Here is an 11,940-nt window from a genome sequence, read left to right as displayed (position 1 = left end):
GGCCTGCGAAACACTGGCTGCCTGGTGTGGTTTATCCTCAGTCTCAGCCTTAATGCCAAAATGGTTCCTTTCAGAGTCACTTTACAGATAGTGCATCGCTGCTCCATTGGCAGAGATCAGTATCTTATAAGCCATCTGTACTGTAAGAAACAATGCTATCTTGTCAGGGAGATGGTGAGAACGATATCCTACACTTTGTATATCTGCGATTTAGCAGCTCTGTGTATACATCCAGGAAAGACAGGTGCATAAAAAGCACAGCTAAAGGTGCATCAGGAATTCACATATAGGAAGAACCCCCCAGAAGCCAAGATCAAAGACATTCTGCAGGTAGGTGTTGTTTGGGTAAATGAAGCAATTAGTCACCTTTCTTCTTTGCAGGTTCAGTGCTCACTATTCCTTTCATGTGCAGTAAATCACAATTTTGATGTATGTCTAGCGTGATCTGACCTACATTTAATGTAGAAGCCAGGAAAACATAAACCAATTTTGCAAAGCGATGTTCAGGGAAAGCAGAAGAGCAGTGCATTAAAATTGTAGGTGCATGGGGAGGAGAGGCCACAGCTACTGCCTTGTAGGTACCACACATTGTCTCATGCCTTGTTCCTCTGCCAGAAGTAGAACTCTCCTGCCTGGCAGATATCTGAGAGATGCCCAAAGGACGGGACAGGGACAGAGATCTGTGGCACCCCAGTAACTCCCAGCAGGTTTCAGACACCAGTTATGAGGAAGCTAGCTGGAAGACAGCAGAAGCAAAGAGCCTTTACAGAGCCTTGGAGAGGAGAGGAGATCAATATCAAGAGAGAAAAATAAAACTAGTAGAGGCAGCTGTGGTAATTACCACTTCAGGGGTGATTTTCATTGACCTGCAAGATCTTCCTCTCAGCAGAGATCAGAAAGAAAAGGGGAAAGTGAAGCTGTGTTAGAAGACGCCAGAGAGGGAGGAGGAGGGAGAAAGGGAGGACAGGACATCCACTCAAGAGAACTTGGGAGAGAAAAAGTAATTCTCTGGACTGGTCTATGAATCCAACAGTGAAGACAGACCCAGGGGCAAGGTATTTGTTAACTGTTTTCTTTTTAAGGTTTGCAAAACATTAATATTTTAAATAGTTTATTCTTCATTAGCATAATTAAGAATACACAAGTCTAAACTCACTGAAAACAGAATTAACAAATTAGCAGGTGCAGGAATTTGGAAGCAAGAGGTTTGGGAAAACAGGGCTTGCAAATGTCGGCATTAAGTAGAGCAGTGAAATCGTGCCAAGCCTTATTTATGGATTTGTGCATTTCCTTTGCATAGGCCCACTCCTGCAGCCAGAGGAATATAGCTCAATTAAAACATGAACCCCCTGGAGCTGTACTGTAGCTGAGCCTAAAACTGAGAGCACATAAAATAAATCTCTTCTGAAGAAAAACTGACAAGCCTCACCTCAGATGTCTCTTGAAAGCCAAGGTATCTTGAATGAACATTTAACTGAACAGGGAAGAAAACTGCAAAATTAAATCCAAAAGAAAATGGGAGAAAATTTTAGAATAGTATCTTGAAGAAAGAAGATAATAATAATAAAAAAGCAGTGACATTAAGTTATACTGCAGACAAGAACTTGGGGAGGAAGAAGAAAAGCATCCTATGCCTACATTAGAAGTTCCCCTTAGGAAGCCCAGGGACTGATTTCCAAGGTAATGTCCTGCAGATTTTTCAGTATGTGACAGAGTAGGCCTGAAGAATATTTAAAATAAAGTGTTTCCCTAGTAAAGTGGGACATGTCCATTTTTTATCATCACTTCTTGTGCAACCTTTAATGGGATAGGACTGCTGTCCCCCATCAAGGCATGGGCCCCAGGAGAGGGAAGTCACTGCCGTGAGATTGGAAGAGGGTGCCAGAAGGCGTCCCCTGCAAGATCGTGGGGCAGGACATCTGCAAACTTCGATGTGAGCCCAAGGAAGAGAGACTGCAGTCTTCCTCTTAACTGCAGTGGCTGTGCCCTGTAAGGTGAGGAGCAGGCGTGGGCAGAGGCAAAGCTCCTGCTTGGTTCTCTCCATACAGAAGGCAACAACCGGGCAGGGGAAGAGCATTTCACATCCCTCGAAAGGGGCTCAGTGACTCAGCTCCCCTGGAGGCATTCTGACTCTAGATCGCTCTGGCATTGTGCTTGTCTCAGTAGACACCAAAGGATCTGTTACACATACTAACCTGTACATATGTGTGTATGTATATTTCTGGGCAATTCTGGCCAGTTATCACTTGCTGTCATGAAAGGATGAAGCAAGTCACTTCACGTCTGTTTGCTGCTGGTTTCCCATCCATACAATGAGAGGATGAATGCTATCCGTCCTTTAAAAAGTACTTTTAGATCTGTGGCTGGAAAGCCATGCAAGAGATGGGTGTTATTATTGTTGGTAGCCGAAGGGCACAATGTAAGCGTGCAAAGATTAAGAAATAACATGGTTACTCCTACAAATCTCTGACCCAAATCTCTGACTTTATAAGAATGATCTAGTGGTTGAATAGGCAAGTTTTATACTGGACATATTATTCTTAGGAACCTTATTAGGGCAGTAATAGAAGCAAGTATCTGTGTCCTACGCATTTCTTTACTTGCAAGCAGTGTAACAGTGTTACTCCTTTTCCATGCTGCTTTATGTCTGTGCAGCACTTTTTGGTGTCTTTTTGATTCACATGTTCAATTCTCATGAGAACAACATTTTTCCATTTTAAATGAATGTGTTTTCATCTCCTCCAGCCTTTCTGTAGGTCTTCAAAAACTGTCCAGTTTGCAGTTCTAGGCCCTTTCCTGAGCTATCTTAATGAAATAAGATTTGGCTTTGCCGCTTTATTTTATCTGCAGACTATTCTGTTTATTATCATTGTCAAGGGAAGCTCCCTCCCACCTTCTTTTTATTAAGATTTCTCTTTTCTTTTTTCTGTCTGTCTTTTCCACCTCTCCATAAAATACCCCGCTTTACTGTACTGCATTTTGTCAAGAGACAGTCTCAACAGAAGTGGCGGTGAAGGATGCTAGGACCAGACCTGACTTGTGCAAAAACATGACTGAGATAAACTGTGATTGCACTACCACTGCAATCTGTAATGCTTAGTCTCCATCATTTTAAAACGCTACATTCAGCAAGACCTTTTGCTTGTAGAAATGTTCCTCCTTCTCAGCTCTACACCCATCCAGGCAGCTCAGACTGCAGGATTTGCTGGTGAGGTGCATCTGAACCAGCCAAGGTCCAACGTGGTGGGATATCTGGATTTTTCAGAATTTTCCTCCTCTGTCTGGAAGCCCCTAAGAAATCTTTCCTTCTCCTGTGGAGGTTTGAGAAAGGAGAGATGTCTGAAAGCTTGTTCCCTTTCCCCAGGGCGCAGGGACCCAGGCACACTGCCAGGCAGTAGCACCCTCACGGGAGCAGGGCAGCCGCTTCTTGCCCATCCGGAGCTCTCTTTTTGGTCCCATTTGTGCAAATGACTGTGAAAGGCAAGTGGCGCGCTGGCGGCCCTTGGGGCACAGACTCCTTGTGTTCCTGTCCCCAGTGTTCTATAGCTGCAAGGAATTTGGCTTTTAATCCCTCCATATTTACCATAGTTTGGAAAGTAACTCAGGGAAACAGTATTCAAGGGTCTTGCACTTTTTTATCTCCAAAAGGTGCTGCAGGTGAACACGGTATTGTCTAAACCAGCCTTTCTTTGCAATTGGGAAACATTTCTGTGAGAACTGAACACGTGATTTTTTTCCTCTTCCTTCCAAGAACCTCCAGTCTGGTTTGAATGACAAAAATAGGAGCAAAACTAGAACGGAGCCAGAGCTAGAAATACTACTGCACAGTAACCCCCAGAGAGTGCCAGCACAGGGGGCTGCAGGTGATGGCCAGTGCATACCCTGGGTCTTGACTGTATTTTTACGTGGGTGCCAATGAAAACAGTTCCAGCAGACCTCGTTCAGAAATGGTAACTGATAACCACTAATAAATCCACCCATTACTGAGACAAGAAACGGAGGCTAAACAACTGTCACTGTTAGCTGTTTATAGCTTGCTGCAACTGCCCTTTCCTCATCCCGGCAACTGTGCCATGATCTTGTATTTTCCTTTTGTGGCTGGGTGGTTTACTTGCACTTTCAGCCAGGCTGAGGCAGGTCTCGCAGTCCATACTGCTATCAGCTCTCCTAGAGACGATGTTCACAGATTATCTTGTTGATTGAAGAAATGATTACAACACTCGTCGAGCGAGAGTGGGAACAGGCAAAAAATATCTCTTCTTCAATAGCTACAGCAGCTAGAGATTACAAGCAGCAGGCGCAGAAAGAGTGGACATAGAGCACAGAGATGATAATGATGCCATGCCACATTAGTGCTGCATTAGCAGATAAGACAACAGGGTGGCTTGCTTGGCAGTATTTCTCAGTTCAGTTGACATCTCTTTTTTGTTATTAGATGGTGGAAAATGGATAGATAGCCCATCTCAAAAGAGCAGGGCACAGAGCAATGACGTCAGGCAGACAAAAAGCTTTCTGTTCTGTCTGCATTTGCAAAGATACATACCATGAATATATTCCCGGGCTTTGGTTTTTTTTTAAGCTCCTCACAATGGTACATTTTTATTTATTCACACCTGTGCGATGGCTGTGTGGGAAGAAGTAAGAGAACTACAAACTGTAAACACTTCATTGTAATAGTAGCTAAAAGCATGTGTTGCAGCCATTCCATCACCAGGAAGTCATTTTAGTAGCCCACACTGATTTTTGTTGAGGTAACACTGAAATATTCCAGGGATGGGTCAATACTCTCTGCTCCCTCTGCTTCCCAAATAGGAGCTTTGCAACTGGCTCTACACCAGAAGATTTCTTCTGTCATTAAGACATACTGGAAGCTGCATGTTGCTTTCAGCACAGATGAAATCAAATCTGGACTACCTAGACCCTGCAAAGGCCACACTGACAGAGCTGGAGATGGACAAGGATGTTGCTTGTCCTGAACCCAGGGATGACTGTTGGCCCATGTTCTGCATGGCTGCATGTGAATCACGATGGCAAGGAGTAGATGTCCTGTTCATTAGGGTCCAGAGACCAGAGAAAGCACTCTGAAGTCAAATGTATTAGCAACTTTCCTGGTTTGCAAACACTATACATGTGTGCGTAGAACGAATTTACTGTGTGATAAATTTAGGCAAGCTTGGTATTAACTTTTGCTGTCATTTCCCAAGAAAGGGTAGTGTTTGTTGTTCGAGTTCACTTGCACAGTATAAGGCTGAACAGCCTCATACCAGCTTGCTCACAGGCTGTAATGGATTCTGGTTTAAGCCCATATATCCAGGGCTTGTCCAGATTAATATGAAATGCTGCAACTTCTGTGCAATTTGGTGGAAACTAATGAAGCTAATGAAGGTTATAACACAAACTCAGGGTTTCCTAATACTGTTTCCTTGGTGACTTTCACCCTTAAATGACGCCGGTACATCCTGTTCAGGACAGAGGCCTTAAAAGTCATGTGCGATGGAGGAGTAGGTAACAGAAATATTCTGGGCTGAGCCATGCGGTACAAATCTTTTTCCTCCAGGGCAAAGCAGAGTCTCCTGGAGAAGTGTTTTCCCATGCACCGTTAAAACTCAGGGCATTACTCATTTGGATGAATTAAGCAGCCTGCCCACAAAATGTAGTGACTGTGTATCTACTGAAATGTTGTTACACTGTGTATTTTAAAATACAGCTAAAATACACTAAAATACACATTTAGAAGTTTCCCATTGAGGAAAAACTAGCTTATTTAAGTCACAGATGTACAGAACTTAAATGTCGGGACAACAGCTTTTTGAAATACAGTTCTGCTGAAGAGAACATCAAGCTCAGTAGGTGGAGATGGAGGACAGAGAACCATTGGGGGCAAAAGAGAGAAAAATAACTTTTCTGGGTTGCCACAGGTGATCATTGCTAACAGTGAGTCAGTGGTAGCCCACCTCTGCAGCTCCACAGAAAATAGCCTTTTGAGAACATCCTGGTCCTGTGAAGCAACGGTCTGCTCCTGTCCCCGGTGTTATGAAGGACTCAAGTGCTGAAGCAGTAGATTCAGTAGAGAAACCTAGGAAGAACAAAACAAAATTAATAGTTGGCTCAAAAAGGAAAGCAAGGAGTGTCAAACGCCTCATCTTTTTAAATGGTTAGGCTTGAGATGCGATTTCTTTTCTATGGTCAGGTCAATCCAGATGTGCAGAAGGGCTTGTGTGCTGGCAAACTTGTCAGTTTTGTTTCCAACTACAACAGCTGGGTATAACAAATGCAAAAGACTTTTCCTGCAAATTTTACTTACATATGCAGGCGAGTATAGTTATAATGGAACTTTCCATCTCTCTCAAATGAAATCTTCCTTTTCCATCCTGAATACCAGCCTTGGCTACCAGCTAGCTGACTTTGATTCTGCAGAGATATGATAAGGTGGAGCAAGCATCTACAAAATCCCCTGTGAAACCCATGGGATGTTTTGGGCCTGTAGAGCTCAGCCTGACACCAAGGCCAGTTTCACTGTGTTCTTCTCTTGAGGTTCTCCTGCTGTAGTCATCACTAGAGCATGGGAGAGCCCCTCAGCTCTTCACCAAGACATGATTCACATCTGTTACATGCTGGCTTTAAGGCTCTCCCCATGGGTTTAAGCGTATATGGTGGAGCGTTGTGAATTGTTATTTTCCTTTGAAATACATTGGTGGTTGTGCTCCTCTGCTAAAGCAAGGTCCAACCAAGTGCTTTATACATGGAATGGAAAGTGGTAAATTTTGCGATGCTCCTTGCTTCCTGGGCAAGTTTTTGCTAGAGTCATACTGGCTCTCAGTAAGGCTGTGTCCAGCAGAGAGAGCTTATTCATCTAGCAGAGAATTCAGCTGTGCCAAGATTCCCATCCTCCAGCATTAGGCGGCCTTGTAGATGTCCTGGACTGACAAGATGGAGCACCCTAAAGCCAAAAGACTGAGAACTGAGTTTGATTCCTAAGTTTTAGTTGGGACCACTGATTGCTCAGACAGGAACAGGTACTTTCTCAAGACCAACAGTACCTCCAAGCGTACTACATACAACGGTATCTTTTGTAATGATATGTTTATATATACACATATATATATACCCATATGTGGTTGGTCATGACTCATCAATTGATGATGCAGCGGAAGAGAATTATACCAAAGAGTTGGCCTTTCCAAATCGAACATATATATCTTTGATAATTGTCACCCTCCCCAGGAAGTTAAGCACTGCAGCTGGGACTTGAGTCAAATGATGACATTTTGAGTTGCTGGCAAAGAATTTTCTTTTGGCTTCTGTAAATTTATAATCCAAAGTTTGAGATTGTCTTCTTTTACAAACACTTGTGAGATTAGGTGGTTACATGCAGTACCCCAGGGACTGTAGGTATTCTTTACTATGCCTAAAGTGGTGATGAGTGAAAAACGTTCTAAGATGACTTTTTCTCTTCATCTTCTAAGGACATATCCTCCAATGTGAATCATGAACGATTGCAGGCTTGCATTTTTATCACATACTCTATTACTGCTCTCCCTTTCACTCATCTTGGGCAGTGAAACTAGATTTCTCATCTCCAGTTTTATTAGCTGTCAGTTTCTCATTTTTGTGTTGTACTGCAACCCTGAAGGTTTTGGAAAGCACTTATTCCAGGGGAATGATATATCTTATATAACTCACGAGCTGAATATAAACTTCCTGAGATCATGCAGCCTTTGGTAAAGGGAATTTATGCATCCATATACACCAGAAGGTCATGGCAATTTTACAATTTTAAAATACTTCTGAGGTTGTGCATTTATTCAATAGTGGCTCTTTTTGCATTTAAAAGCATCAGGAAAAATTTCTGCTTTTGACCAAAAAAGTGGTGAGTGTGATGCAGAGACATCACGAGAAGCAGTGAGACTTAGGGCTGCAATCTGGTTCCCACTGAACTCCATGGAAAAAGCAATTTTCTGGAACAAGAGAGTACCTTCGCAGAAGGAAAGGAATTGCAGAATGTTACAAAGTCAGTTTTCTCCTCAAACTGTGGGAGGTATAAGCTCAGTCAGGCATTGTTAGTAAATAAGATCTAGAGCACTTAAAAGAAGGATCCAATCACAAATTCAATTGGGCCATTAACTACATGTAATATTATTTACCTAACTGGCCCTTCTGGATTATTTCATAACTCAAGTTTATAACCTTTTTAAAAAAGATCAATACTACTGAGCACACAGCCTCTGAGCATGACAAAGAGTCAGGCTGTTTTAGCAGTTACGGTCCATGATTTCCAGACCTGGAGTCCAGAGTAGAAATGCAAAATGAGGAAAATACTCTCCCTGAAATACTAAAAAGAAAAAATAACCTTGGAGAGAAGGATGGAGGGAAGCAGTGAAGTAAGATGTGTTGTAAGAGATCAGTTCTTTTATTGGGCTGATACAACTAGAAAATACAGGCAGGCTTTCCAGCACACAAACCCTTCTGCAGATCTGAGAGAGAAGCTGTAGTGACATTTAAAGCCACACACACAGTTTTGCCAACATGTGTCAGAGCAAATCTCCGGGAGGAGGGAACAACCAACAGCTCTATTTGCAACTTGGCAGATGGGGTGTTTTGCTGTCTGCTCTCATGTGTGATGTGAGTTGGGTGCTCGTACTGCGTCCCGTCAAGTGGGAAAGGTAGCTCTCATCTGTTGATCTTGTGTTCAAGATCCAGTATTTGATTTGTTCCTCAGGTAGTCAGATGCTCATACCAGCTCTGATATCTAAATTCAAATCCCCTACAAGTCTCTGCTGCTTCCACTACACAGGGAGCTCAGCAATCAGGAGCAATGGTGCTTTTCCACCTCTTAATCAGCATCATGAAAAGTCAAATGATGATAAAAGCGAACGAGAGCCAGGAAGGTCCTATTTTATAATGGGCCTAGTGACTACCTGGATGTAAACTGGCACTGGCTCCCACCCTGTCAGTTATACTCACCCCATTTCATACAGGTCACTCTGATTCCCCTGAGACAGCGGCATGCGGGAGTGTGTTGTGCATGTAAAGAGGGAAATGAGGGATGGTTCAACTGCTAACAGATCCTAAAAAAATTTGTAGTGAAAATTCATGACATTTTTAGTGGCTAAAGGCAGTGCTGCTGAGTGACCTTTGCCTGTCTGTCTTCATTAACCGCATCTCTAACTAACGGCTACTATCCAGTGCTCCTGCCCTGCTCTTCTTTCTCCTTGCCCTCTCCTCACTGCTTCTTACACATCACTCAGGCTGCCCTCCTTGCCTTTTCCTGTGCTACCGCACATCACTCTAAACTTTGTGCAATTTTCATTATGTTCTCTGTCTGACAGGAAACATTAGAAAGGAAAGCTAATTTTCGTTCTTTCTGTTGTCTCTTCCCCCTTGGTGCTGAAGCGATCTCTGGTTCACCTGGGCATGATACATCAGTGTGATGAACTGATCATTTGGTATCGTCGTGATCCAGGGTGGGAGACGCGCAAGGGCGCTGAGGACAGTGCAGTGTCTGTAGAGTGTGCTGACTGTAGATTTCATACAGGCACGTATAAAGCCATTTTTTAGTTCTCAGCAAAAGCCATTGTTTTCAGCCCTTGACTGAAGGAATACCATTCCCTTGTGATTGTAACATGTCCATCTCAAGAGTCCAGTCCAAAAGCAGCAGCAGGAGGTCCCAACAAACCCACTTCTGGCAGCTGATGCCATTTCACTCTTCAGAGTGAAAAAAGTGGCCCTGTTGATGCAGGGGATAGATACGTCTGAAATGAGTGTTGGAAGATGCAGAGAAATTTTTGCAGGGATAGAAAAAAACATTTTGTGTTATTAGACAAAGTAATGTGGCTGGAAACCTTCCTTTCCCAAACCAGACAAGCTGTTTCTGCCAGGTATGGCTGCTTTTCAGGGCTCTGAATTTCTGTGCCAGGCAGCATAGAAGTGGTGTCAGGCTGAAATGGCTTAAAGAGTTGGACTAATAATTCAGGGGGAAGGGCGACCCAACTGAAGAGAGGTGACAGAGCCCAAATTGAGTGGTAAGTCCTCTTCACCTTATCTTGTGTAGTTTACTGTGTGGTTCTCTTAGTTTTTCTACACCTGTTTGTGCTGCAGGTATCACCATTGCATTAGCCAGTCATTGGATATCGTCTGATGCATCTGCAATTGGGCATAGACTGGAAAAAAATTTTCTTGGCCCAAATATTAACTCAAGTAGCAGAAAATGCCTCTCTGTGAAGAGAATTCGTATGGAAAACATGCTTTTTCAGGCTCTCTGCACAGATTCCAAAATTTTAATGTGACTATGTTCCTATTTTTGCTACTTATCAAGTACTTCATTGTTTCTTCTCTCTAGGCACCTAGGAATTGCCTGCCTCTTTTCTTACCTGGATTTTATGGATATTTTTGTCATTTTTTAACTGGTAAGCAGGAGACAGTACCACTGTAGGACAAACAAGTGGTCTAAGGTCCACCAGCATTGTCTGTTTCTTTCCCCAAGAGATGCTGCCTCCAGGAGGCGGGTGGTATCAGGAAGCGACAGCTAGAGAGCAGTGATCCTTGGGCTCATTCATTCCACCTACATGTTTGACTGATGCCCTGTTAGCCAATTTTGGAAGAGAAAGACATCAGGTTTGGAAGGTCCATCTGTAATTGTGCTGGATCTCAGGCTGAGGGCTGGCTCAACAGCTAAAGCTTTTGCTGAAATCTTCCATGTAATCCAAGCAGACATGTATTTGTTTTCATACTGCATGCTATCACTTCCAAACCCAGTCAGCAGTGTGTGTTTGTGAGACTACGTAGAGGATGGCATGAGAAGAATTCAGGGCAAATCATTCATTTTGTGAGTCTTTCCTGTTTGGTTTTATTGCAGCAGCTTCTGTGCTTGAAGTATTAACAAAATCTTTCTTGGACTGGGTTTGTAATGGGAGATGAGATCTCACTGAGAAATTAAGATATCTGAAGCTTTCTTTTCGTTCTACAAAATTGTTGGAAAGGAAAGGGATCCAATTCTGGCATGATGTTTCATAAGGTGACATTTGTTACAACTCACTGCAAATGTTACTCACCATCTACAAAAAATTCAATTAAACTGAAGAGCAGTGAAAAATACCCAGTTCCACTTCAGCAGCTGTGCCTGTCACCAGAATCCCTCAATTTTCTTGGAGCCAGCAAATTCCCCCCTGGAGACCTCCACACAGTGGCTGCTGTCCTCTGCCACCAGTCCCACCGGTTGGTGCTCCCCGCTCCTGTGAGCCAGATTGTCACACAAGGACAAAATTTCCCTTCCCATTTGGGCTTATCCTTACTTTCCCAAAGATCTCTTTGGTCCTTACGTGTTATCAGACTTGTTCTGTGTCCTTTTGTGTCTTGTCACTATTTCAGTGGGAACTGGCCAGACCCTGCAGGGATAACATTTTCAAAAACAAAACTTGAAAAATGACCTGTGATCCGTAGTCCTTTTGAAAATCAGAGTAGTTAGTTATACATGTAGTTTATTGAGACTTCAAGCTCCTAAGTCACTTGAGATTGTTCCTTAGTTCCAAAAGTTTTAGTGGCATAGTATGTCCGTAGAAAATCCAATATATTTGTGACAGTTTCTATTCAGAATATAGGTCCTTTTGCCTCTAACGCCTTTGTGTGTGTCTTCAGGTTGAAGCCTGTGTGCAGAGAGCTGTAACTCTGGAAACGTAACAAAAACTTTTCTCGTACTTGTAGGAAACCAGGGTACTAAGAGAGCACATTTTTTGAGATGCCAAACTCGTTGTTACAGATCTCTGGCTCCCCAGGAAATTCGCAGATGTAACTTTGCTGTATGCCACAACCACCCACTATTTTGCAGTGTCAGCTGGGCTGGAGCTCAGATCCACCCACTCCCACCGCACCAGGCCCGTTGCACCGGAGCTGAAGGCAAAATGGAAAAAATCGGCTCTGCTGAACAGGGTTGCCTTATGGCAC

The sequence above is a fragment of the Cariama cristata genome, unplaced genomic scaffold (genome assembly GCF_000690535.1).
Source record: "Cariama cristata isolate BGI_N322 unplaced genomic scaffold, ASM69053v1 scaffold9716, whole genome shotgun sequence".
Lineage (NCBI taxonomy): Eukaryota > Metazoa > Chordata > Aves > Cariamiformes > Cariamidae > Cariama > Cariama cristata.
This window is presented reverse-complemented; position numbering follows the sequence as displayed.